Source organism: Haliotis rubra, unplaced genomic scaffold (assembly GCF_003918875.1).
Source record: "Haliotis rubra isolate DU_JTF1 unplaced genomic scaffold, ASM391887v1 Scf64, whole genome shotgun sequence".
NCBI lineage: Eukaryota > Metazoa > Mollusca > Gastropoda > Lepetellida > Haliotidae > Haliotis > Haliotis rubra.
In genome coordinates this window covers 1794062-1820008 of record NW_025767346.1, presented here as the reverse complement: position 1 = coordinate 1820008, position 25947 = coordinate 1794062, and the positions used below count along the sequence as shown (strand labels likewise).

The following is a 25947-nucleotide window of genomic DNA, read 5'->3' as shown; positions in this document are numbered from 1 at the left end:
TGATCTTTGGACTAGTTTGATATGATCTGTGGACTAGTCGGATATGATCTGTGGACTAGTCAGATATGATCTGTTGACTTGTTGGATATCATCTGTAGACTAGTCAGATATGATCTGTGAACCAATCAGATGTGATCTTTGGACTAGTTGGATATTATCTGTGGAGTAGTTGGATATGATCTGTGGACCAATCAGATGTGATCTTTGGACTAGTTAGATATGATGTGTGGACCAATCAGATATGATCTTTGGACTAGTTGGATATTATCTGTGGAGTAGTTGGATATGATCTGTGGACCAATCAGATATGATCTATGAACTATTTAGAAATGAAATGTGTTAAGTTATATAAAAACAGGGGATATAGGATAAAACTGTATACACATCAGAAGAAGTTGTGTAAATCTTTCTGTGAACTGTGGACTGTTCATGGACAGTTAGCCATGACCAACGGCGCCGTCTCCCCCTGCCTCTACGTCCACTACACCGCCAACGACTAAGCCCATTCATGTGTGGTGTGGCTATTACTATTAGTGCTATATTGGACACATATCACACGCGTGGTATTATTACTAAACATCGTGCGTTGATGTTTTTCCAGACATCAGTGAGACGTGGTCACTAGGAGGCCAGTCACAGCAGCATTCGGAGGAGCATGGTCAGTGGACGTACAATGGGAGACGACGTGCTGTCGGCACACTGGGCTGCTAATGAGGTGAAGAGTGAATCGCTTGATGGATGGACAGAGGAGGAAAGGAAGGACTGATGGAATTACTGGGGTTCACAAGAGATACAGGTATGTCATATTGAGCTGGTTATTTTTATTGTAATTTTTTTGTCAGTGACTTATCAGTATTGAATGTTTTTTTAGGTAGTTTCCTCAGTCTCGGGTTAATCTGTGTATTTTCCTCTCCTCGTGCTGTTCCCCTCTCTTCGTGCTGTCCCCACCCCTCGTGCTGTCCCCCTCCCCTCATGCTGTTCCCCAGCCCCACTCAATGAGCCACACCTATCTCCCACCTGAACTTATCAAACTCCTCCCACCTTCAGTTTAACTCCACCCCATTTTACCCTCACCTTAACCAATCCATGATCTGTATTAACTCAACTGTTCCCATCCCAGATTTAACCCATTCCCAACCCCGACAGACGACCTATTCCCCTTCCCCAGACTAAACCCATATCCAACCCTAAGCCTTACCTCATTTCCCTCCCTAAGACTCAACTCATTTCCCACCCCCATTCTTAACTCATTCCCCATCCCCAGACAACCCATGCCATTTTTAACCCTCAGACAAAATTCATTTCACACCTTCAGACAACCCATTCCACACCCCAAGCTTCAACTTATTCCACACCCCCAGGCAACTAATTCCCCACCACCAGACAACCCACTGCCATCCCTAGCCTCAACACATTCCCTTTTCCCAGATTCAACTTATTTCCAACCTCCAGAAAAAAAACCAACTCATTCCCCACCCACAGACAACCAATTCCCCACCCCAAATCTCAACCTGCCAGACCCAAGTCATTTCACCCTGAACCAAACTCCACCCACCCCAGTTTCAATGCCTCCCATCTTATCCTAACCATAACCTAGCTATGGTCCATTTAACCCTCCAGACCCCACCCAATTTCATAGTCAACCGAACAAAACTCTACCCCAAACTCACTTCAGTCCCACCCCAAAAAACCAATTCAAGTCTTAACCTCAGCGACCCCCTTCCTCAGTATCTCCCAAACACATCAACGTTCATCTCATCTCCCGACTAACACTGACAGACAAAAGACATGAATCATTGTTTTTTAAATGTAATTATCACGTTTGATATCCAATCATGACTTCAAGCCATGTTATCAACTGGGGTATGAGCATGTAACAGTTTATGACGAAAGTTAAAAAAAAAAAAAACCCCGTCTCGCCATCTTTGTAGATCTACATGATCGAGAGAGAAGGCAGCCAATATACTACCAACAATGTGTCAAGTTCGGACGTCCAATAAACCGATGCCCCCACACCATTCAGACAAACAATCACTAGCGCCCTGCCGTAGCGTGGCCAGCTCTCCCTTATGCAGCACTAAATCCTGAATAGTAAGCCCTTACGCTGCAGCATCGCTTTAAATCTCCCAACGTGGCACGTACCAATCACGAGCAATTGCTACTGCCTTTACCCCTCATTCTAGTGAAAAAACTCAACGACTACTCCATCCTTGGCCCATTTGTCAGCCGCTGATCGTGTAGAGGCCGTTACGAGTATTTCGATGTGACGCCTTTTCGTTGTCAAACAAGCCATCACCAAGGAACGGTATTCTTAGACACGTTTTTTTTCCCTTCTAAATAGCAACCGCTCGGTAAGATTTTCACCTAACTTAAAACGTGAGCTATTGTTTGTTGTGGCCGATAGGATACAGAGGCAGCGGTAATGGCTTTAAGTCGTTATCGGTCTAATGTGAACAGTCTCGACTCGAAGATTGATTTTACTGCCAGTTAGCTACTCGGTAAGACCCAGGAAGGAATTCGCCTATCTGTGATATCAGTCGTGGCCTCAAGCAATCACACCCTATTTCAAATTACGATATTTCATTATACAGACAGACGAAAATAAGAAAGTTATTTCTCCAGAAATTAGAGTTGGTAGTACTGATGATATGTTTATGATTGAATGAAATTGTATGGACAAATCTGACACACAGACGAGGGGTAAAACATCAATACTGGCTATCGACTCCCTGTCAACCATATTTCTGTGATTCCAGCCAGAGATACACCCAGCTGATTAGATATTTTGGTGTATAATGTTATTTGCGAGTATCACCGATTTGTAATGTTCGTTTTATAGCTCGGAGTCTCGTATCAACTAATAAAGTATTTTTTGTGAGTTTGTTTAACCAGCGAACCTACAATTAGGTGACTTCTGTGCTTTAGAAAGCGAGGCTGACGTCAGGTCGAGAGATATTAGAAACGGCAGTTAAGCGAATTAGTTTTGTTCTGTATAGGTTTGAAAGGACTTCAAGAGGATAAGGGCTGTTTGAAGGTCTGATTGGGGTTTTATTAGTGTTTGTGTTGCTATGGATATCTTATTAGTGTACGCAAAGGAGGGTTGTAACGCCCACACGTTTGCTTACTCACTCGCTTATTCACTCACTCACTCTTTACTTTTGCCTGAAATACAGAAATACGGACAACCTTGAAAAGGAACAACATTGCTCTCAACATGAATAACTAGATTAGCTGATTGATGTTAGATGACAGAACCCTGCCATCTTGTTGGAGTTTGACAAAAGTATGACCCAAAAAAACACACTCATGCTCACTCACTCACTCACTCACTCACTCACTCACTCACTCACTCATTAAATCACTCACACAATTTATCTCTTTAGTTTTCTTATTATTTACAATAAGAATCATCTGGGATAGAGAAGAATAGTTAGCTGATACTGCATCAAGGAACATTGACTCTCTCACTCACTGTATTACTTAAGTAATTACGTTTTGTTATCATTTACAACACTCACTCACACATATTCTGTTATATTTACAACAGATACATTAAGATAGAGCGATACAATTGCAATATTAAACAACAGATGCTCATTCACTATCTCACTCACTCACCCAACTCAATTACGCACCCAACTCACTCACTCACCCAACTCAATTACTCACCCAACTCACTTTACTCACACACACACTCACTCACTCACACACTCACACACTCACTCACTCACTCACTCATTCACCCAACTCAAAGCAGTTCTGAATTTTTTTTTTACAACAAAATCAATTAAAATAGAAAGCAGCCAGTAACTGTATATCATTATTTCTCATCAATTTTCCATCACTACCCCAGGTGTATCGCAAGTGTTCACTGACGCAAACAGTGCAACAAGGACTCGGCCACAACTGTGCCAGTAGAGTGGAGACACAATGTTTGCTACCGCGTATCCAGTGTCAACGACCTGGCGTGACCTACTTCCACAACATACACTCATTTCAGAATCTCAAAGATTGCATAGTTTTAGTCAAGGTCTCAATTTCAAGACAATTTCATTTCTAAATCAGAATTCTGATGATTCCTTGGAAGGCTTCTTGGCTGGTCATTGTTGTGTTTATGTAAGGCCTGCTGGACGTGGTAGTTATCTCCGCTAGCTGGCTCCGGCAGCCATTAGCCCACTGGCAAATATCAGCTGGGTGTAATGAAAACAATAGTGGCCTTGTCAGCAGCAGAGTCGCATGGCCTGTTCCTTGTGTAGTCATTGAGGGGGTTGTTTGTTGGGGTTAGGTATTGGAGATGGGGTTGTAAGTTGGGTTTAAGGTATTGGTGGTGGGGTTGTAAGTTGGCGTTAAGGTATGGGAAGCGGGTTTAAGGTATGGGAGGTGGGGTTAAGGTATGGGAGATGGGTTTCTAAGTTGGGGTTAAGGTATGGGAAATGGGGTTAAGGTATGGGAGGTGGGGTTAAGGTATGGGAAATGGGGTTAAGGTATGGGAAATGGGGTTAAGGTATGGGAGGTGGGGTTAAGGTATGGGAGGTGGGTTTCTAAGTTGGGGTTAAGGTATGAGAGATGGGGTTAAGGTATGGGAGGTGGGGTTAAGGTATGGGAAATGGGGTTAAGGTATGGGAAATGGGGTTAAGGTATGGGAGGTCGGGTTAAGGTATGGGAGGTGGGTTTCTAAGTTGGGGTTAAGGTATGAGAGATGGGGTTAAGGTATGGGAGATGGGGTTAAGGTATGGGAGGTGGGGTTAAGGTATGGGAGAAAGGGTTTAAGTTGGGGTTAAGGTATGAGAGATGGGGTTAAGGTATGGGAGGTGGGGTTAAGGTATGGGAGGTGGGGTTAAGGTATGGGAGGTGGGGTTAAGGTATGGGAGGTGGGGTTAAGGTATGGGAGGTGGGGTTAAGGTATGAGAGATGGGGTTAAGGTATGGGAGGTGGGGTTAAGGTATGGGAGGTGGGGTTAAGGTATGGGAGGTGGGGTTAAGGTATGGGAGAAAGGGTTTAAGTTGGGGTTAAGGTATGGGACGTGGGGTTAAGGTATGGGAGAAAGGGGTTAAGATATGGGAGGTGGGGTTTAAATTGGGGTAAAGGTATGGGAGAAAGGGTTTAAGTTGGGGTAAAGGTATGAGAGGTGGTGTTTTAAGTTGAAGAATCCTCCTTCAGAAGATCTTGCATTACACATTAGCAATTGTTTAGCTTGACTGAAACCATTCCTACTGGACTCAGGCTTCAGACAAGCGGATGACATCATAGACTGTCTCAGAAGCAAATCTACAAGTCATGAAACACCAGTCTAACATAGGCAGTATGTATTGTTGAGAACTGTCGGGAGCTCAGTGTCGTCCTAATAGCGAGACCAATGATCGCATCATCCCGAGATGTAGTTGCTAACTCCACGAGGAATATACAGACAACAAAAATGTGTTATTTATGCAAAAATGATCCGTGCTTGCATAAGGAGGTGTTTGTAATGAAAACAGTGTGTAATGTAAATCTTGTGCTAAGCTGAAGTGACAAGTACCTCCACAGGATATTCCGGTATTGTGCTGTCATCGAGCTGAGGCAGAAATTAGCTGCAGTCCTTATGACAGAAATACTTAATGGAAATAAAAAGAGCTTGTAGAAATAGGTGATTAGGGAGGAAATTGTTTACACCTGATGTCATTGAGGGATGATTGGACATCACTGAGATAAATATCTGTGGCATGGCGGTCTGTGAACGCTTGTATTTGTGGCGGTGGTTGTAGGATCCGTAATACATGGAGGGTAGAATTTGAAGAATTCTAATTGTTGACCAGAACATTTAGGTATATCTGTCTTTTTCTTGTTTGAGATGCTTGTCAGGGATTCATGTTTGAGGTGCACTTTTGGGATGCACGTTCAGGTGAGACATTCAAGATGCATGTTCAGAGCTCCAGATAAGATTTAGCTCATGTGGGTACTGTACCCACTGTATTTTTTTGAGTGGGTATTATGAATGTTGAGTGGGTATTTCATTTTCCGTTACCCACAGCTTTCAAATATGTGCGTATTTCGGTCATTTTACTCACCTAAGTATTATGTCATTGAGTAAGTTTGCTAAGCAGGTATGTTCTGCCTTATGTCATACCTAATCAAAACCAACTTAAATATAATGGAAATGATTTCATAAAAAAAATCACTCATCCTATACTTACAGTACAACACTAGTCCAATACTAACAGTACAACTTGATAGCAATCGATGCCTTTTGTCATTACGCAGGCGATTTTTATAAATATATTCCGTACGCATTTGTTTTAAACATTTTGCGTATGTAACATTTTAAATGCGTAATTGGTACGCAACAATTATTTTTTCAATGCGTAATTGGAAATTTTCCATGCATATTTTACCCGGATACGCAGTTTATCTGGGCCACTGCATGTTCAAAATGCACATTAGGGAGACATGTTTCCGATGCATGCTAGTGATGCAGACACTCTTTGTAAAATATTTAAACCCAAGACTACAGGTGTGGTGCAGTTGAACCAAGAAATTTCATTGTGGCAAACTTGGATTCAAACCCAAAACACTGAGATGTATTATAGAAGTTTCACTTATGTGATTGGTAAGTTCAGTCTCTGTAAATGTAAATTACTTGTCTTGCGCAAGTGACAATTATTGTCTAAACTTGTCTTTTTTTCTAAAGAACTTATCTGGGGACTTTTCGCAGACAAATTGAAAGTCAATTAAGCTTATGGATATAGACATTTACGAATCCCCTTGAATCAGATATTTATCAGATGAAACAGATTATCCATAATGTATTTTGTTACCATTATATGTTCTGGATGGGTCATTTAGGAACTGTTAGTTTGACTGATTCGTACATCTACATTTTAAGTAGTTGTGCAAGTCATGAAATTACAATTAAAAGGTGTCGATTCATATAACAATGATATTCTGAGAAACTGGTTTCATCTTGTATGTTCATAAAATGGCCTGTTATTTCGAAGACATTGTTACAATTTATTTTCAGCAAGAGAACTACAATCCTTTAATTCCCTATTATGACAAAGGTTAACATTTCAACATTTGTTGAAATACCAGTGCTTGTTTTATGTTCGCAAAGCAATTTGTTCAAAGATATTTTATTTAATAGCATAAGTAAAATTGTCATAGGAAGAGAAATTGGACCTGATATGTTTTATCTAAAGATTTATTTTTTGCAGGCTTAATGGTCTGCACCAAGGTTCAGAAATATTAAAGTATTGTTAGAGTTTGAGATTATCTGTAGCCATCCATTATCACAACTTACCCTTTGGTGTGGTGCAAGGGTGTACATACTGTATTAATTTGCAAGGGTGTACATACAGCATTTCTGTTGCAATTTGCAAGGGTGTACATACATTGTTTCTTTTGCAATTTGCAAGGGTGTACATTCAGTATTTCTGTTGCAATTTGCAAGGGTGTACATTCAGTATTTCTGTTGCAATTTGCAAGGGTGTACATTCAGTATTTCTGTTGCAATTTGCAAGGGTGTACATGCAGTGTTTCTGTTGCAATTTGCAAGGGTGTTTCAATTGCAAGTATTTCTGTTGCAATTTGCAAGGGGTTTACTCAGCCTCATCTCTTCTTCCACATGCCTCTGTCATGTTTTACAGTCAGTTCCTGTCACAGTCAATTTCACACCAGGTCATTTTCAAGGGATCACGTATAACTTAAGACTTAATAGCTGTGTCTAGGTTTGTAATCTGCCCTTTGTGGCTATTCATGGACATTCTTCTTCTTCTTCTTCTTCTTCTTCTTCTTCTTCTTCTTCTTCTTCTTCTTCTTCTTCTTCTTCTTCTTCTTCTTCTTCTTCTTCTTCTTCTTCTTCTTCTTCTTCTTCTTCTGTTTGGGGCTGTGGGGTAGCCTGGTGGTTTTATGAAGCAAACTTAGTTTCTCCTTTTCTGGCTGGACCCCAGATTTGTTTGTTTCTAGTTAGATGATGCCGCTTGTCTCAAGTCGGCAATGGGAGAGGAACTGTGGAATGTCTGCCCACCACATGGTACCGATGGCAGCATGGCAAGATTGGTTGAGGTCATTCAAAATCTGTCTTTTTGTGTCCTAAGACTTTACGAGGTCAATATAGATGATAATGAAAACGTTGATTCAGGACATTTTTTCACACAAGGAACTTGCAGTCTGTGACTTAAAACACTAGCCTGAAACCTACATCGAACAACCCCTGAAGATCCGGGTTAGAATGGGTCTTCAGTAACCAATGCTTGTCGTAAGAGGCGACAAACAGGATCGAATGGTCAGGCTCGTTGACTTGGTTGGCACGTCATCGTATCCCAATTTCTACGATTGATGCTCATGCTGTTGATCAATGGATTGTCTGGTCCATTACCAGACTGTCCAAGATATTTTTGATGGATTTAAGCTTCTTTATTATTTCCCACACAACTTAAGAATCTTAAATCCATAACAAATATTTTTTTACATCTATACACAACTTCTAAATGCCCCTAAAAGACATCACTTACAGACTGTTGCCACATAGCTGGAATATTGCTGGATGTTGGATGAAACCGAACCGAATCCAAATCCGAACCAAACCAAAGTCAAACAGAAGAAATTATTCTAAGTAGGATTTATTTCAAATTCCAAACTAAGTGCCTGTGCCAGGCAAATTAGGGGGAAGAATCGTGACATTTTTCAGAATGGGTTCTTACTGTTTTCATTTCTCTAAATTCTGAGGAATTGGGAAATTTTGAATTCAAATTGAGAATTTTTTCATCATTAGCTATAGACTCTGGGGCCAAATATTGGCATCTGTGTCATTGGAAGTAAATACTTGTCTTAGAACAGTTTATACGAGGGTTGACGTTATTAGATCTAAATCCTGAGCACCTAAACATTCGGCTTGAAACATTATGCTTATAACGAGGATTCCGATTGCTAATTTCCTGGACTCCACAGTCATACATCACATCAAGGGTTAACTGCCGTGGATACCGCCATCTAAAGCTGGGTCTCCATTAGACGGAATCTATAGAATCTCATTTTTCAATGTTTTAACATTATTAGAAAAAACAGACTCTCTGATATTGATAAATGGATCTGGGAAAAAACTGAGCAGAGTTGGACTACAGTGAATATCGTTACAAAATGGTTTCACTAATGGCTGTAGTCGGTTGATGGGACTGGGAGGTTTTATTGTTGTAATAAATGACTTTATACAACAGACGAGGGATTATATGATTTATATTTAATATGGCCCTCGACATCCGACTAGACGTGGACCACACCCTAGCATTGATCGATAATGATGCTCAATAATTACCGTCTGTTACTTAATCAACTTGTCTGAGGCCTGAGTCAAGTAAAATTCTTTCGGTCTTGTAGCCTCATCTTTTTGTTCTTGTAACCTCAGCTGATTGTAAACTCTACTGAAAATTACTTCTTTAAGTTTAGAAGTTTGTGACGAATAAGGGGGAGGGTTCTATGGATATACAACTTCTTTGTTTTATATTTGCGACGTTTCATTGTAGGTGATAACACTTGCTTGATAACAGTTTTAGCTCCTTTACCGAAACTCCGCATATATTGCAATAAAGAATTTGCGTCTGGCGTTAAACAACAAAACCAAGTGTATCCATAGAATTAGAATTATTTTAGTTTGATTTTCAACTGAAGTTTGCCACAGACATGTCACCAAATATCCTTTGTAAATGCAATTGTACAACATAAACCTTAGCCTGTCATTGTTGCACTAGTTGTCACATCCTTGACCTTTCTAAATATTTGCCCACGTAACAGTGTTTAACATTTTTTTTATGGGCTTTAAACTAAACGCTATAGATATCGAGTACAGTGATTCTTTGGAAGCAAACAATAATCTCTGATTTTACAACATGACTAATCTCAAATGTCAAGGATGAATTTAGTTTAATTCTTGTGGTCATTTATCATGCTGTTTTGTGCGTCAGATTTTTCAGATGTGAACAAAAGAGATTTTAAGAAAAATGAGGATATGCAGTATCAGAAGACAGGGTTTATTTATCTACCGTAGTCTGATCTAACGTAGATCATAGACGTTGATATTCATTCGCTTAATATCTGTTATCGATTGATTTTTGGTGAAGTAACTTTAAGTGACAATGCGAAAAACATTCAAGTATAATCGGGAGGTTCCACATGACAGGTGACACATTTACGTTTCTGAACATAATTCTGAAGTTGTCCTCAAAAGTGTAACATTAGGTATTAAATGTGGAAATTAAAACTATATTTTGTCACTATATTTTATGTATGATTATATTGATGATACAGTCGTTCAACGGTATCTGATTATCGATCTTTATATCCAGCCTTAGCTTTTTCCAATCAAATTTATGTCACTGTCCTTGATTGACCTTGACCCCAATCAAAACTGAAAAGCTGTTAAAAGGAATTGACTTTTTGAACAGGTAGCTATCTCAAGGAAATCAGATCTCATATACCGATTTGATCTTCTTGTTTGTAAAGATCTGATGACAACTCCATTAGTGTCATTGGACTTTGCAATTAGCCAATCAGCATCAATAATGTGAAGCAATCACAACATAATGACAAGTCCTGAAAGTAGAAATATGGTGGCAGTATGATATTGTTGTGAATGTTTCAAACATATTCTCGTTTCTGGGTAGGATGAAACCTTCAGGTGATGACCTTGAAGAATGTTTCCGTTCCGCGTCTGTTTTCATGTTTACAAATCAGTATGCGAATAGCCACTGGCCCGCTAGCCCATCGCTAGTATAATTACAATCGGGCCAGTAAATCTGCACAGTCACTGGCCTGAGTCGCTAGTGAATTTTCATGGGGTCATTTTAAATAGACATTACTCACTCCGACTTGTTAAGTCATGATACACTTTTAAATCTTGCAAAATTATGGCCTGATAAATGATGGTATTTTACCTTTTTGTAATCTTTTGCTTAGTTTCTACATTCAAATGTTGGGCTTGTGAAGTATTTTGTGGGCCTGTAACTTTCAGGCATAGCAAGCCCGACGGGCAAGCAACATTGGAAAACTATTTCACACACTGGTACAAATCACAGTTTAATGGTGTTAAATTTTCAAAAACAGACTACAGTCAAAGTTGAGCATACTGAACTGGACGTTCTTTACCAGATCAAGTCTTCCGACGCTGGATCTGAAGTCTCTCACTATAATAGACCTGTAGAACCAGCTTCAGCAGCGGGCAGACGACCAGAGCATTGTCTGACCTGCAGAGCGCCCTCTGTTGACAAGAGAGTCAATTGATTCAACTGTCAATAAGTTTTCGGATGACATAGCGTACATTGATGTGTTCAAGTCACACAGGGCTGTAAGTGGCTCAGTAGAGTTCCATGTACTACAGATGCCTCAACACGTTGGCTCGCAGCAGCTGTAACATTTGCTGATTATGGATGATTTGGTACGTCATGGGCAACAGAGAGATGGTGCCATGATGCATCGATCGGTCAAATTTTTTTCTTTCTTTTTGAATCGTCAAGAATACCGTGGGAATTGATCCCTTGTCACTTATTCAGGTCGTACAAGGTGAAATAGGGGTTAGACTTGTTGATGGTGTGTCTTGATACCTGTGGGGATTGTTGGTCACAATGTCGGTCACTGGATTGTCTGGTCTGTCTGATCACTGGATTGTCTGGTCTGTCTGATCACCGGGTTGTCTGGTCTGTCTGATCACTGGCTTGTCTGGTCTGTCTGATCACTGGCTTGTCTGGTCTGTCTGATCACTGGATTGTCTGGTCTGTCTGATCACTGGATTGTCTGGTCTGTCTGATCACTGGCTTGTCTGGTCTGTCTGATCACTGGCTTGTCTGGTCTGTCTGATCTGATTGTCTGGTCTGTCTGATCACTGGATTGTCTGGTCTGTCTGATCACTGGCTTGTCTGGTCTGTCTGATCACTGGCTTGTCTGGTCTGTCTAGATCACTGGCTTGTCTGGTCTGTCTGATCACTGGCTTGTCTGGTCTGTCTGATCACTGGATTGTCTGGTCTGATCACTGGATTGTTAGTCGCCTTTTACGACAAGCATAGTCGCCTTTTATGACAAGAATGGGTTGCTGAAGACCTATTCTACCCCGAATCTTCACGGGTCTCAGCATAGGAGGAACCTTGTCATATATAATGTTGTAATGCTCATGATATTGATCACTGTATCGTCTGGTCCAGACTCGATTTTTTTCAGAATGCCATCATGTAGCTGTATGTAATATTGTTGAGTGCGGCTTTAAACAACAAAGAAACGAATCGTAGCATCAATCACTGGCTGGTGTTGTCCAGACTGGTTTATTTTAAGGTTCAATCCTATAAGTAGAATATTGTGTGAGACGATAAACAACAAATAAACAAGCTTCACAATTTCTGATAGGCTCCATCACGGCTGTGGGGCAGAAATCGTATCTTGTATGTAGGTGTGGAGATATAATTTGATTTATCGTGTAGACAACTTTATCGATTTTAATCATCATATTTCTTATTAGTTTATCATGTTCTCTTGCCACAAAGGGGTAAATCTTGTGATTTATCTCGATTGAAATTGACAGGTTTGGGTCGTATTTTTAGTCGTCAGAGATGAAACGTTAGGGAACATGGAGGGTCGTTCCTGTAGGACGAAAGTTTGCAGCGGTACTGGTCACTTTATCTTTTTCAAGTTTTGACAAGAATATCACCAGTGTATATAGCAAGGGTTAAATGTGAGGGGTGTTTTTTCTTGCAAAGATTTCTAGGAAATGGTTTATGGATAAATTTGTTTAGGTGTAGTGGAGGTTGGAGGTGGTAGCCGCGTGGTTAAATCATTGGCTCGTCATGACGAAGACCCGAGTTTGATTCCCCACATGCGTACAGTGTGTGAAGCCCATTTCTGGTGTCCCCCGCCTTGATATTGATGGAAAACTGCTAAAAATGGCATTAAACTGATGTCAGTCACTGAGGTGTAATGATTGTGGTGTGAAGCAGTGGTGATGGTGCCAGTAAGGAGGATGATGATGATGATGATGATGACGGGGACTTAGAATTGTATGGATAACATGTTTTGTGCTTTACTAAAATGAAGATGGAGTACACTACATTTTAACTAGGTATAGAACAAGTCTAGAATGAAGACCATGTACACAAGAGTACACCACCAGTTACTTCTGGACAAGTCTAGAATGGAGACCGTGTACACTAGAGTACACCACCAGTTACTTCTGGACAAGTCTAGAATGGAGACCGTGTACACTAGAGTACACCACCAGTTACTTCTGGACAAGTCTAGAATGAAAACCGTGTACACTAGAGTACACCACCAGTTACTTCTGGACAAGTCTAGAATGGAGACCGTGTACACTAGAGTACACCACCAGTTACTTCTGGACAAGTCTAGAATGAAAACCGTGTACACTAGAGTACACCACCAGTTACTTCTGGACAAGTCTAGAATGGAGAATGGTACACTAGAGTACACCACCAGTTACGTGGACAAGTCTAGAACTGGAAGTACACTAGAGTACACCACCAGTTACTTCTGGACAAGTCTAGAATGGAAGTACACTAGAGTACACCACCAGTTACTTCTGGACAAGTCTAGAATGGAGACCGTGGTACACTAGAGTACACCACCAGTTACTTCTGGACAAGTCTAGAATGGAGACCCGTGTACACTAGAGTACACCACCAGTTACTTCTGGACAAGTCTAGAATGGAGACCGTGTACACTAGAGTACACCACCAGTTACTTCTGGACAAGTCTAGAATGGAGACCGTGTACACTAGAGTACACCACCAGTTACTTCTGGACAAGTCTAGAATGGAGACTGTGTACACTAGAGTACACTACCAGTTACTTCTGAACAAGTCTAGAATGGAGACAAAGTACACGACAGTACATACACTAAGTAGAAATCTGGTTAAAGATGGGTATTTTCACTCAGGGATAATCCCCCGTATCGTTGTATTCTCTTGGTGTTTCGAATAATCAATACACAAATAAAGAGACTGTATTCTCGCTTTGAAGTGGATATGGATTTTTCATCTATCAGCGCAGATCAACAAAATTTCATTGAATCGTAACTCTTAGTCTAGACATCGTTGAGATAAGTCCGCCTCAATTTGATCTCATTGTTTACAGCTGTTTGCCCACAGAGTTGCAGGAGGGGAAATCTTTGATGCGGAGCTTGTTGGCCAAAGAGGTTTCTTCTTCTTGCGACAAACATTTACTGTGTATGTCCGTTGCTATTCGAAGCTGACAGTTTCAGTGTTGGGACGTTTGTTGTCGTGTAGACATTTTCACATCGGTTCAATACGACGCCTGTTCCCTGACAGCTACAATGGTTGTACAATCCCACTTGCTGTCTTTGACCATTTAGTTCTGACTGTTCACCTCTGATATGCGGAGAAATGTTTTTTTAACGACCCCGACAATAATAACCAACCCGTATGAGACATTACAGACAGACCGAAATAGTCTCGTGGAAATAGAGCCTTTAAAAAACACTCTGTAAGTCTTATAAATCAATTTGTCTGAAAATCTTGCCGTACAATCATAAACAGGGTCTTCATGGCTTTGATAAACCTCGGTGTTAAATAGTCTGTCATTAAGATCCGGTGGTATCGTGTTGGTTAATTACAATGATCCGTCATCTAGCTGCAGAACCGGTTTTGTTGCCAGCCATCAATTTCTCCATGATCCAGGATTAATCAGCTAAATTTCAAGATCTCACTCTGAAACGAAAGCACTTTTTTGTCGTTAGTGGGCAGAACATAGATGTATTCCCATTAGGGTATGTGATGACAGCCGTTTGGACTTCCTCACAGACATTGTAGCTATTGAGCGTCAGAAACAGGGGAGGACAATTTGTCAGACCCCCCAGAGTATTACAAGCGTAATATCCTTGCGAGTATTCATAGAGGGTTTTTTTCTGTCTGTGGAGAGGGTGGAAGAACTGCGAAGTGCTGAAAGAAAGTTTTTCACCTAAATCTCAGAGTGTTTTGTCGAAGGAATGTCAGGTGTCACTATTCCCAGCAGGAATAATCTTGTTGCGTCTCCTACCACGCTGCAAACCCCACCAGCCATGCCGCGTCTTATATTTCATCCTACTAATAAACGCTGTACCGTTTCACCTTTCTCACCAAACTTTTCTCTTTTACCATTTTCCCCAATTCACCACTCCCTACAGGAAACTAGTGGTCCATCTCTGTGCCCAGAAATCTCACACCTCACCACCATCCCCATGATGCCATTTTGCCCCTCCCTACAACAGGTATCCCCTCTCTCTATCCTTCCCTCTCACCTGTCTTCCATCCCTCCTTTTTCATTCTCTTTCTCTCTCTATCCTTCCCTCTCACCTGTCTTCCATCCCTCCTTTCTCTCTCTCTCTTTCTCTCTCTCTATCCCCCTCTCTCACTTGTCTTTCATCCCTCCTTTCTAACTCTTTCTTTCTCTCTCTATCCCTCCCTCTCACCTGTCTTCCATCCCTCCTTTCTCTGCTCCTCCCTTCATCCTCCCTTCTCTCTATCCCCCTCACTGTCTGTCTCTCTCTCTCTCTCTCTCTCTCTCTCTCTCTCCTCCTCTCTCTCCTCCCATCATCCTTTCTTCTTCATCCTTCCCTCTCTTTTCCCCTCCCTCTCTCTGGCAATCTATAGCCTGTTATATATTGTATTGTGTATAGTTAACTTACATGCTAGGTTTACATCTTTATCTGTGATGTTCTAGTTTTTACTGTCTTTTGTTGCAGGTTTATATATTCTGAGTTTATGTGTGAATGTATAACTTGTTTTAGCCACAATATGGCTGAACTACTGCTTACCCTAACTCACTCACTCACACTCTTGCTTATCTGTTCACAATGCATTGATCTTCTAGGTGATGCAACCTTCAAGTGATGCTACCTCCAAGTGATGCTACCTATCAAGTGATGCCACTTTAAGGTCAGGCTGTCTTTTAAGCCAGGAGAAACAACCTTCGCGTTATGCCACCTCTCAAGTGATGCCATCTTCGCGTCAAGCTTCCTTCAAGTGCCGCTACCTTCAATCCATCCTCCTGGCTGCAGATGACACAAAACTTCGTGGATGGGGATACCATCCTCGTCACCCGGCATCTGGTAAGTTCATACAGTTACTCACTTGCCTCCAGAATCGATGATAGTCTCTCAAACAGAATGATTTATGTCGATTGATTGTTTCCAAGTTGAACAGTGACATTAGCTGCTTAGGGACCGGTAGCAGTAGAACGTTTTACACAATGATTGAGGACGTTTCTCCCAGAAACCAGACAATGCAGAAAAAGTCAGACATTATCATAACAAGCGTGTCCAGTTTTGGTCAGTATCCACAAGTAACTTCACCTTGTCCAGGGGTCGTATGTCGAGTATGACGTATGACAAGTAACTTCACCTTGTACAGGGGTCGTATGACGAGTATGACGTATGACAAGTAACTTCACCTTGTCCAGAAGTCGTATTAGTACTTAAGACATGGCTGTTTTCAGAAAGAAGTGGTATAGGCTAGTGGTTAAGGTGTTCGCCTGTTTGCTGAAGATGTGGGTTTGATTCCCAATATGGGAACAGTGTGTAAAGCCATTTTCTGGTGTCATACTTAAAATAGACTTAGATCGTCATTGTTAAAATGGATCTGGTCAATGAGTTTAGTTTTACACTGCACTCGGCAATATTTCAGTTATATGGCGACGGTCTGTAAATAATTGAGTCTGGACCTGACAATCCAGTGATCAACAACATGAGCATCGATCTGTGCAATTGGACCTGGTTAGTATACACACTGGCTAATTTCTGACTCTTGTCAATTCAAACCACATATATTATGACCCGAGGCCACGTACCTTGTCTACATGGCCAGAGTTAAGGTCGGGATGTGATCTGTGAGATGGCGGCAAACACCACGAAATTCTCCGTCCTCAACAGAAGGCCTCAGAAGGCGGAATACTGATCCATATTTTGCTTCAATTTTATCTGAATATACTTAAATGCCAGAATTGCAGCAATAAAATCCCTATTCCTGTGTTGGGATTCAAACCACAGACCCTCTAATCTAAGCCCTCTGATGCTCTGTCCAAATGATCAAAGAGGTTAATCCCGTGCTTCCCCGCCCTGTACATGGCATTTGAAATTCAGGAAAAAATTACACCCTTTCAGACCTCGTTTACATATTGAAACAGGACAGAAAGACAATCTTATGGAAATGTTTGCTCCGGTTGTAAATCGCTGGTCTGTGATTTAGGAGTTGTAAATAAATTTCTTTCAAGTTGAGACAACCAGTAGTAGTTTTCATGTCAGAATTAGTCGGTTTGGATTAAAACGTGAATAAGGCCACGTTATCTACCCCAGACAGAGCTGGTCTCGTTTCAGCTGACAAGTTTATCAACAGTGACCCGGAATTTGTAGGAAACGGCACCGACCTCCTAACTGTATTAGCTGAGAGGAGAGGGAAAACACCGTCTCTCCATAGCATTGAATCAACCTCTCATAGCTTGAATGAAAAAAGGGAAAATTAAATGAATCGGACAAGTGGGATTCTCTCGAGGATAAACCGAGATGTGAAACTGCATCGTGTAGAATGAACTTGCAGATGTGCCTCCCGGGTTCATCTCTCAAGTCTGGACTTTTGTTTGTGGGAGAACACAAGGGGTGGATAAAATATATTACTGCTACCGTATTTATTCCGCAAGTGTGCAAAATGAAAAGGCTAGCTTGGAGGCTGGTATTTTTCCCCTTCCGGAAGAATTGGTCTGAGAAATTCTTTAAGCAGCTGTCATGAAATCATATGATTTGATAAACTGAGTCTTTTTTGTCTGGTACCGAAGGGATATGGTGTTATGTGCATGGAAATCTTTTTATGTCTTCATGTGAGATTGTTCTTGCATGTTTTACAGAACTAGGTCACATGTTGGAGCACGTGTTGTATGTCTCAACCCTTGTCCCTTTAAGGTGTTTGGGGCATCTACAGGGGCACGTGTTGCCTGTCCAGATCTTTGTTCCGTAAAGGTCTCTGTGTTGGTCCACCTATTGGGGCACTTGTTCCACACCTAGACACTTGACCCTTTAAGATGTTGGGGCACCTGTTGCCTGTCCAGATCTTTGTTCCGTAAAGGTCTCTGTGTTGGACCACCTATTGGGGCACTTGTTCCACACCTAGACACTTGACCCTTTAAGATGTTTGGGCACCTGTTGCCTGTCCAGATCTTTGTTCCGTAAAGGTCTCTGTGTTGGTCCACCTATTGGGGCACTTGTTCCACACCTAGACACTTGACCCTTTAAGATGTTGGGGCACCTGTTGCCTGTCCAGATCTTTGTTCCGTAAAGGTCTCTGTGTTGGTCCACCTATTGGGGCACTTGTTCCACTCCTAGACACTTGACCCTTTAAGATGTTTGGGCACCTGTTGCCTGTCCAGATCTTTGTTCTGTAAAGGTCTCTGTGATGGTCCACCTATTGGGGCACTTGTTCCATACCTAGACCCTTGACCCTTTAAGATGTTTGGGCACCTGTTGCCTGTCCAGATCTTTGTTCGGTAAAGGTCTCTGTGTTGGTCCACCTATTGGGGCACTTGTTCCACACCTAGACACTTGACCCTTTAAGATGTTGGGGCACCTGTTGCCTGTCCAGATCTTTGTCCCTTAAAGGTCCTTTGTTGGGGCATCTGTTGGGGCACTTGTCCCTTTAAGGTCTTTGTGCCCCTTGTACCTTGTATGGCACAAAGCTGGGATGACTTCAGGGGCACTTGTTGCAACCCAAAATCCTTGTTGCCTTTACAGCTCCCATTTGAGATAACTCCAGCTGCAATGTTGCCCCTCAAAATCTTTGCTTTCTGTGTCTCCTTGCTGTCAAGACTTCAGGGGCACTTGTTGCAACCCAGAAGCCTTACACTCATGTTCCATGTTTTAAGCATTCAGAAATGTCCTTATGTACATTGAAATCTAAATACCACAACTACAGACAAGCCCAGTCAAGCCGTACAAGATTGTAGACAATCCAGGAAGTATTACATGACACTTTATAGACAGTCCAGTCATGTTTTTGCTTGTTCAGAGGCACTGAATAAACATTGTCATCATGAAATTTGAGTTATTTGGATAGATTCTAGTATGACCAAGGTTCAGTGAACTGTATAAGAATGTGAATCTAGGAGCTGAACCGGAGCTCACCGTTGTGGAATTGTCCCCAGGATGGGAAACCAAGACCTGGTCTAGACACTTTGATTAATGCCGTGTAAACTCAGCCAATCTGCTGTGGATTAGGGTCCGAGTAATTGCCAAATTAATTAGATACTCATATTTGAGATGCAGACACATAAAGTGTCGGAATAACCAGAGTCAGTGAGGCGTAGAGAAGAGTTTATTAATTTGTCTGCCACAAGGGTCTGGATTAACCAGACCCTACTGTCGACAAAACTTTGATATTAAAGACGGGATTTAGAGAGGGCAAGCGTGAGGCCGGGGAGACCAATGGACTCGCTGAGAGTTGCCTCCCCTGACATGTGCCCCTGTACCCACTGTGATATGAACTTTTATCTCCTGGCGATCAGAGCTGCTTATTGGCTAACAAGGCTCTGCCAGGACAATTTCCTGGATCATTAGCACAAGCACCTTTATGTGTTTCCCGAAATGGTAAATGTTTTACTGTACACAGATTAGAAGCATCAGTTGGTCAGTTTGTGTGAATTAAGTCTGTGAGGAATTATTGAGCGTAAATAGTTTATAGTGGCACTCTGCATGTGATGTAAGGATGTTTCAGACTTTTTACAGTACTTTGAAATCAGTGTGGTGGATACTTATCTGAAGATAGGGATGCAAACTTGGTTGTATTTTCAGTAGATTTGATAGTAGGCCTTGGGGTAAGGCTTTGTCTAGATGTGTCACCATGTCTAGATGTGTCACCATGTCTAGATGTGTCAACACGTCTAGATGTGTCACAATGTCTAGATGTGTCACTGTCTAGATGTGTCACTGTCTAGATGTGTCACCACGTCTAGATGTGTCACCATGTCTAGATGTGTCACCCTGTCTAGATGTGTCACTGTCTAGATGTGTCACCACGTCTAGATGTGTCACCACGTCTAGATGTGTCACCACGTCTAGATGTGTCACCACGTCTAGATGTGTCACCACGTCTAGATGTGTCACCACGTCTAGATGTGTCACCATGTCTAGATGTATCACAATGTCTAGATGTGTCACAATATCTAGGTGTGCCACTACATCTAGATCTGTCACAATGTCTAGATGTGTCACAATGTCTAGATGTGTCACCATGTCTAGATGTGTCACCATGTCTTGATGTGTCACCATGTCTAGATGTGTCACCATGTCTAGATGTGTCACCCTGTCTAGATGTGTCTCAATGTCTAGATGTGTCACAATGTCTAGATGGTCACATGTCTAGATGTGTCACCCTGTCTAGATGTGTCACCATGTCTAGATGTGTCACCATCTCTAGATGTGTCACAATGTCTAGATGTGTCACCATGTCTAGATGTGTCACCATGTCTAGATGTGTCACCATGTCTTGATGTGTCACAATGTCTAGATGTCACAATGTCTAGATGGTCACATGTCTAGATGTGTCACCATGTCTAGATGTGTCACCATGTCTAGATGTGTCACCTTGTCTAGATGTGTCACAATGTCTAGATGTGTCACAATGTCTAGATGGTCACATGTCTAGATGTGTCACAATATCTAAGTGTGCCACTACATCTAGATGTGTCACAATGTATGAATGTTCCACTGTGTCTAAATGTGTCTCCAATGTCAATGGTTTATAGACAGACATTCCATCTTAACTTCAAATTGCTGAGAATCACACTGAATAGAGTTCCTTTTCCCATTGTGTGATAAGGGATTAAGCAAATTTGTTGTCTAGCGATGTGGGCCGATCTGGGCTGTGGACTGTGTTGATTATCTTCGCCACAGAGACAGTTGCAGAAGAAAGCCGATTTGTGTGAATATGCGAAAGAGTTCTGTTGAGTCAGTAGAGTGGGATCTCCTGACTGGGCTTGGCCTGTCTCGCTGGCTCGTCTAGCCTGTATCCCCCTAGGCTAAATATAGAGTCTGCCCTACTCTGCAAACTGGAAGGGTCTATTATTGGCACAGGGGAGGAGAAAAACTAACATGCCAGAAGCACGGAACTCACTGGCCAAACTTCTCCACACTGTTAGGAATTTGAAAATTCTCCTTACGAAACTCGGAATGAGACAGTGGTGTTGTTTGGCGGAGCCCGGACAGCCCATATGGGAAGGAATAGTGGGAACAATCTGTTTGGATAATGATTATAATAGGATTTAATCATATCCCCTTCGGTCAGTCAGTCAGTCAGTGTGTCGGCCAGTCTAGACGAACAGACATCTGACTCGAGGTATGTACTTTTCATGTGTAGTATTACTCATTGATTTGAATAGGATCTTTATTGTGAAGTTCTCGCTGACTTTGGCTGTTGGGCCATCTGGTCCGCTTTTACCAGATTCCACCTTGTCTGGGTCACACACAAAACTCAGACAAACTTAGCCCGTGGCTGTTCCGCCCCAGCGGACCTAACCATCTGTCACTTCAGAATAGAGGACTAGGGTTCACTCAACCATGATCACCAACTTATTCATGATATTACCCAGTCTGAACCTTTTTTTCCGGTCCAAACTTCAAATTTATTGGCAGGACTTTAATCAGTATGGAAGCTGACTATATCAGCAGACAGGCTATCCCAGACGGTTGTCCTCAAACGACCTCCACCCCCTCACTGGGAGTGGACTCGGCCGTGACCTCAAAGTGCAGACAGCCCAATATTTTATCTGTCAGAAAGGCTACAAACAGTCTGTGTTGTTGTGTTGCTAACGGCAACCGGCGTGGAAGTTGAATTGGTGTTTGGCCTGGGGGAGGGACAAAGTATTCGTATCGGCCATTCGTAGTGTTATGTCTGATAGGAGAGGCGGACTCTTCAGGGTCAGTAGTCCACCGTAGAACACAATGCCGACTACCTCCAGCTTTCAAAATTGTTAATTGAGCAGAAAGCCGTTAAACTAGTTTGATATTTCCGCATCTTTTCATTACAGTGGCAGGAAGTTTGAGAAGTTTATTAAACCGCCACCCGCTCAGGTTACCAGCGGGATCAAATTCGCACTCTTGACATCGGGAGGCTTAGCTAAATCATCTCCATCTTCATCCCCAGTGTTATTTGGTAACAGGAGTCATTTTCCTCTCTTGAAAAAAGAATTTCCTTCATATTTCCACATTTCTCCAATTCGTGTGCTCCAGATTGACAAAGGTATCATGTACGGCTTTCCAAGATCTTCAGATTTCTTTTGGTATAATATTTCTGATGGCTCTTGGTAGTCAATATTATGTATTTTGTTATAGGAGAATGATAAGTAAATAGACACCAGTGAAAGCCTTTACACTTAGAATTACAGTTATTTATCAAAGTCAATAACTTTGATACATGAAAAAATATCCTGTAGAAAAAAAAACAGTTATTGGTAAAATATAAGGAGAAAATAGATGTCATTAATGAGAGTAGTTTGAATTGTACCTGTGGAAGGTAATTATTTTTAACAGTGAGGGAAAACGTAAAAACAAATCCTTATTCAGTCACCTGGTAGTGTTGATGTAAATCTCAGTTATATTGTTCGTAGGTGTGACCTATGCAAATCAAAAACATATCCGTTTTTTGTGTGTGACGATATTGATGTTCTAGTTTCATAAAACAGGATTTATGCAGATTTGATTGATCTGAATTGTGCTTATTCATATTAGTGACCATAAATATTCATTTATGATGAACCATTTGAAGTTGTGTCACTCCAATGTTGGAATGTACAGTGAATGAATAAATATCTAATAATCTCTGTGCGTTGATATGGAGATGAGAACATAACCGTTGTGTTGTATACTCCCTAAGGAGCTGAGAATGTCAACTGAGGCTTGTTTATTTAACACCGTGATACACTCGGCAACATTCCACCAACTGAGAGGGCGGTGGGGTAGCCTAATGGTTAAAGCGTTGACTCGTCACGCCGAAGACCCGGGTTCGATTCCCCAGAGAGGTACAATGTGTGAAGCCCATGTCTGGTGTCCCCCGCCGTGATATTGCTGGAATGTTGCTAAAAGCGGTGTAAAACCAAACTCACTCACTCATACACTCCACCAACTGAATGAAACCTGAGGTGTGTTAGCCAGAGCAACCTTCTGAGGCCTTTCCTTTTCTGTATGATGAAATATTTTAGCTGATTGTTAAGTGAGAGTTGTTTTCAGGACACTTTGAAATGAAAGTTGATCTACTGACTTGACAGACTCAGTTAGGACAGTGGGGTAGCCTTCTGGTGTTTGCTTGTCATGATGAATGCCTGGGTTTGACTCTCCACATGGGTACAACATGTGGAACCCATTCCTGGTGTCTCCAGCCATGATATTGGTGGAATATAAATCAATGTAAAACCATATTTATTTATTTAGTCACTTACCCACCCACCCCCACCCACCCACCCACTCACTCACTCACTCACTCACTCACTCACTCACTCACTCACTCACTCACTCATGTTTCCTATTAACATATTGATTCCCTTGTAATCTCTGAATAACCTTCATAACTGTAAATCAAATATTAAAAAATAATTTTAAAAATTCATATCGAATATCGGATTGTAGCTTAAGTTCTGTTAATTTTTTCAGGTAAAAAATCTAGGTTTTTTTACATTCACATAATTCTCAAATCCCTGCCACCTGACCCAAGTGGGTTGTTTTTCAATATGACTGACTAGGTTTCACACACTCCTGTGATCGTCACAACAAGAAAGGAGTGTGGAAAATTGATTATTTTTTGGCTGTTAATTAGATCTGACTTTTTTAAGGACAGATGGACATCTGAAGAAATGGTAGCCATTGACAGCCGTATCACCTTGTAATTCCTTTCCTTTTACTTGTGCTTTCAAATCTATAATTATCAGTTTCAAACTTCATCAGCTCTTCAGATGAAAAAAAGTACTCTCTCAAATTAAATATCTTCCTTTTCTTCATCGGGTCCATTGTGAGTAATTAACCTCGTTTAAAGAAGGTGGGGCAGCTTTTTGTCGTGGTTATTTTGTCCAATAACGAACTCGTCCAGGGTTCCGTCCAGGAATTTTCCCCATGAGTATTTAGTCACTGTTATCATTGACACTGGGGATTTATCGTTTCTTGTGGACATTCAATATATTTTTACTCCATTGGGTCTAGTCTTTTGGCTTTTTTCCACCTGTGACTGGACATTTTTCCAAAATGATTCTGATTCAAATTCTGTTTCAGTGACTTGTAATATATATCTGCTGTACTGAGTGCACATGGGTACAATGTGTGAAGCCCATTTCTGGTGTTCCCCGCCGTGATATTGTTGGAATATTGCTAAAAGCGCAGTAAAATATCACTCACTCACTCACTCACTCACTCACTCACTCACTCACTCACTCACTCACTCACTCACTCACATTCATCTGATGCAGTTAAGGATGTCAACACAACAAGATCAGTTGATGGTGACAAATAAATAAATAATAAATAAAATAGTTCCGGTTTTACATTTGAAATCTGATTTTTCCTTCCTTGCTTGTAGGATTAGGGTTCTATAAAGTATTGAAATGCTGTAGTCTACTGTTGTGTCAGATAATTACTTGAATGAATCAGTGGTCATGAGGTCATGTCTGATGAGTGAAATGATGGACACAGATAACTACTCTTGATACACAGGTACGCTTTCGGTATTTGTGCATCTGTTCAGACGGTGTATTTGGGGTTTCGGTGTCCTTTCTCACCATTTATGCGTACTGGATCAACATTTGTACATTTGTTAAGGATACGTGTTGCATATAGTTTTCCGGTATTATATTAAAAACATGTTTCGTAAATATTTGTGTAATTCATATTGAACTCTTCACGGAAATGTCGACACAAATGATGTTTCCCTTGGGAATTAATGTCCGAAATGCGGATTTGATTTTTCTCATGACTTGGACATCATGACATTTGCTTGAGTCTTAGAAAACTGAATCAATAGCATAGTGGGTGTCAATCACTGCTAAACATTTTTGCTGCCGATATATCGAAATACTTGTATCTCAATATTTTGCAATGCAATTTTGAGCCCATACACAGCCATAATACCATTTTTGTTTGTTCTATAGCCAGCCTTCATCATTTTCCTCTTGCGATTGTTTGAACTAAAATACTATTCAAAGACGCGGTAAAGCTGAACACTGTTGTCAAAGACAAAGGCTCTAAAGACCAGTGGCATTGACCTTTAAATAGCTGTAATGTCATTATTGGTACCAACAAGTGGCTCTTGCCCTTCAGGAAAGAGCTTTGTCTTCAATGACAGACAGTTCTTGAGATCAAGTTTGCTATTTGCATAATGACTGATAAGTTGTCATGGTGACGTCCCTGTAAACATTCCCACAATGCTTCAGTGAATTATTTTCAGGACCATAAAAAAATCAAACGGTATATTTTTCGTGACCATAGAGAATTTTTCTGGGTTACATCTTCTTTTTATTCTCGAGTACAGAATAAAAAGAAGATGTAACCCAGAAAAAATCTCTATGTTCATCAAATATCATCTTCTAAAATGCCAATCAAGCATCGTATATTTTTCCTTCTCGTGACAGTAATTGTTATCTTTTTATAACATATTTTTTTAAGATATCGAGCAAAAGATATCTTCCTACCGGTACCCTGAAGCAAAATTAATTTTTTCAAACACCATACCATCCTCATTTTGAGACTCTTAAGTTCCAAACTGACCCCTCAATTAGTGGTAGCACTTTCAAGGAAGTTAATATAATGGCTCTTGGTCATTTTATACCATACAGGATGTAGTGACCGGCGGCCATTGTTGATCAGCTGGCTATTGATTGGTCAGTGTTTGTTTAGGGCGCGGCTCATTTCGATCATATCGGCTTCTGTGTGCAACAGCTGTGGGTGCCCCAGACTGTGCTGCC

At 41.3% G+C, this 25947-nt stretch overlaps 1 long non-coding RNA gene across 1 annotated transcript in view; it reads left to right on the top strand.

Moving 5' to 3' along the window:
• Nucleotides 1–15865, top strand: part of LOC124256781 — a 94026-nt gene extending 78161 nt beyond the window's left edge. Inside the window, exons 5-6 of the long non-coding RNA XR_006893096.1 lie at nucleotides 602–796; nucleotides 15838–15865. This is a non-coding gene — a long non-coding RNA (uncharacterized LOC124256781). The remainder of the gene's footprint in view (nucleotides 1–601; nucleotides 797–15837) is intronic.
• The last annotated feature ends 10082 nt before the right edge of the window (nucleotides 15866–25947 follow it).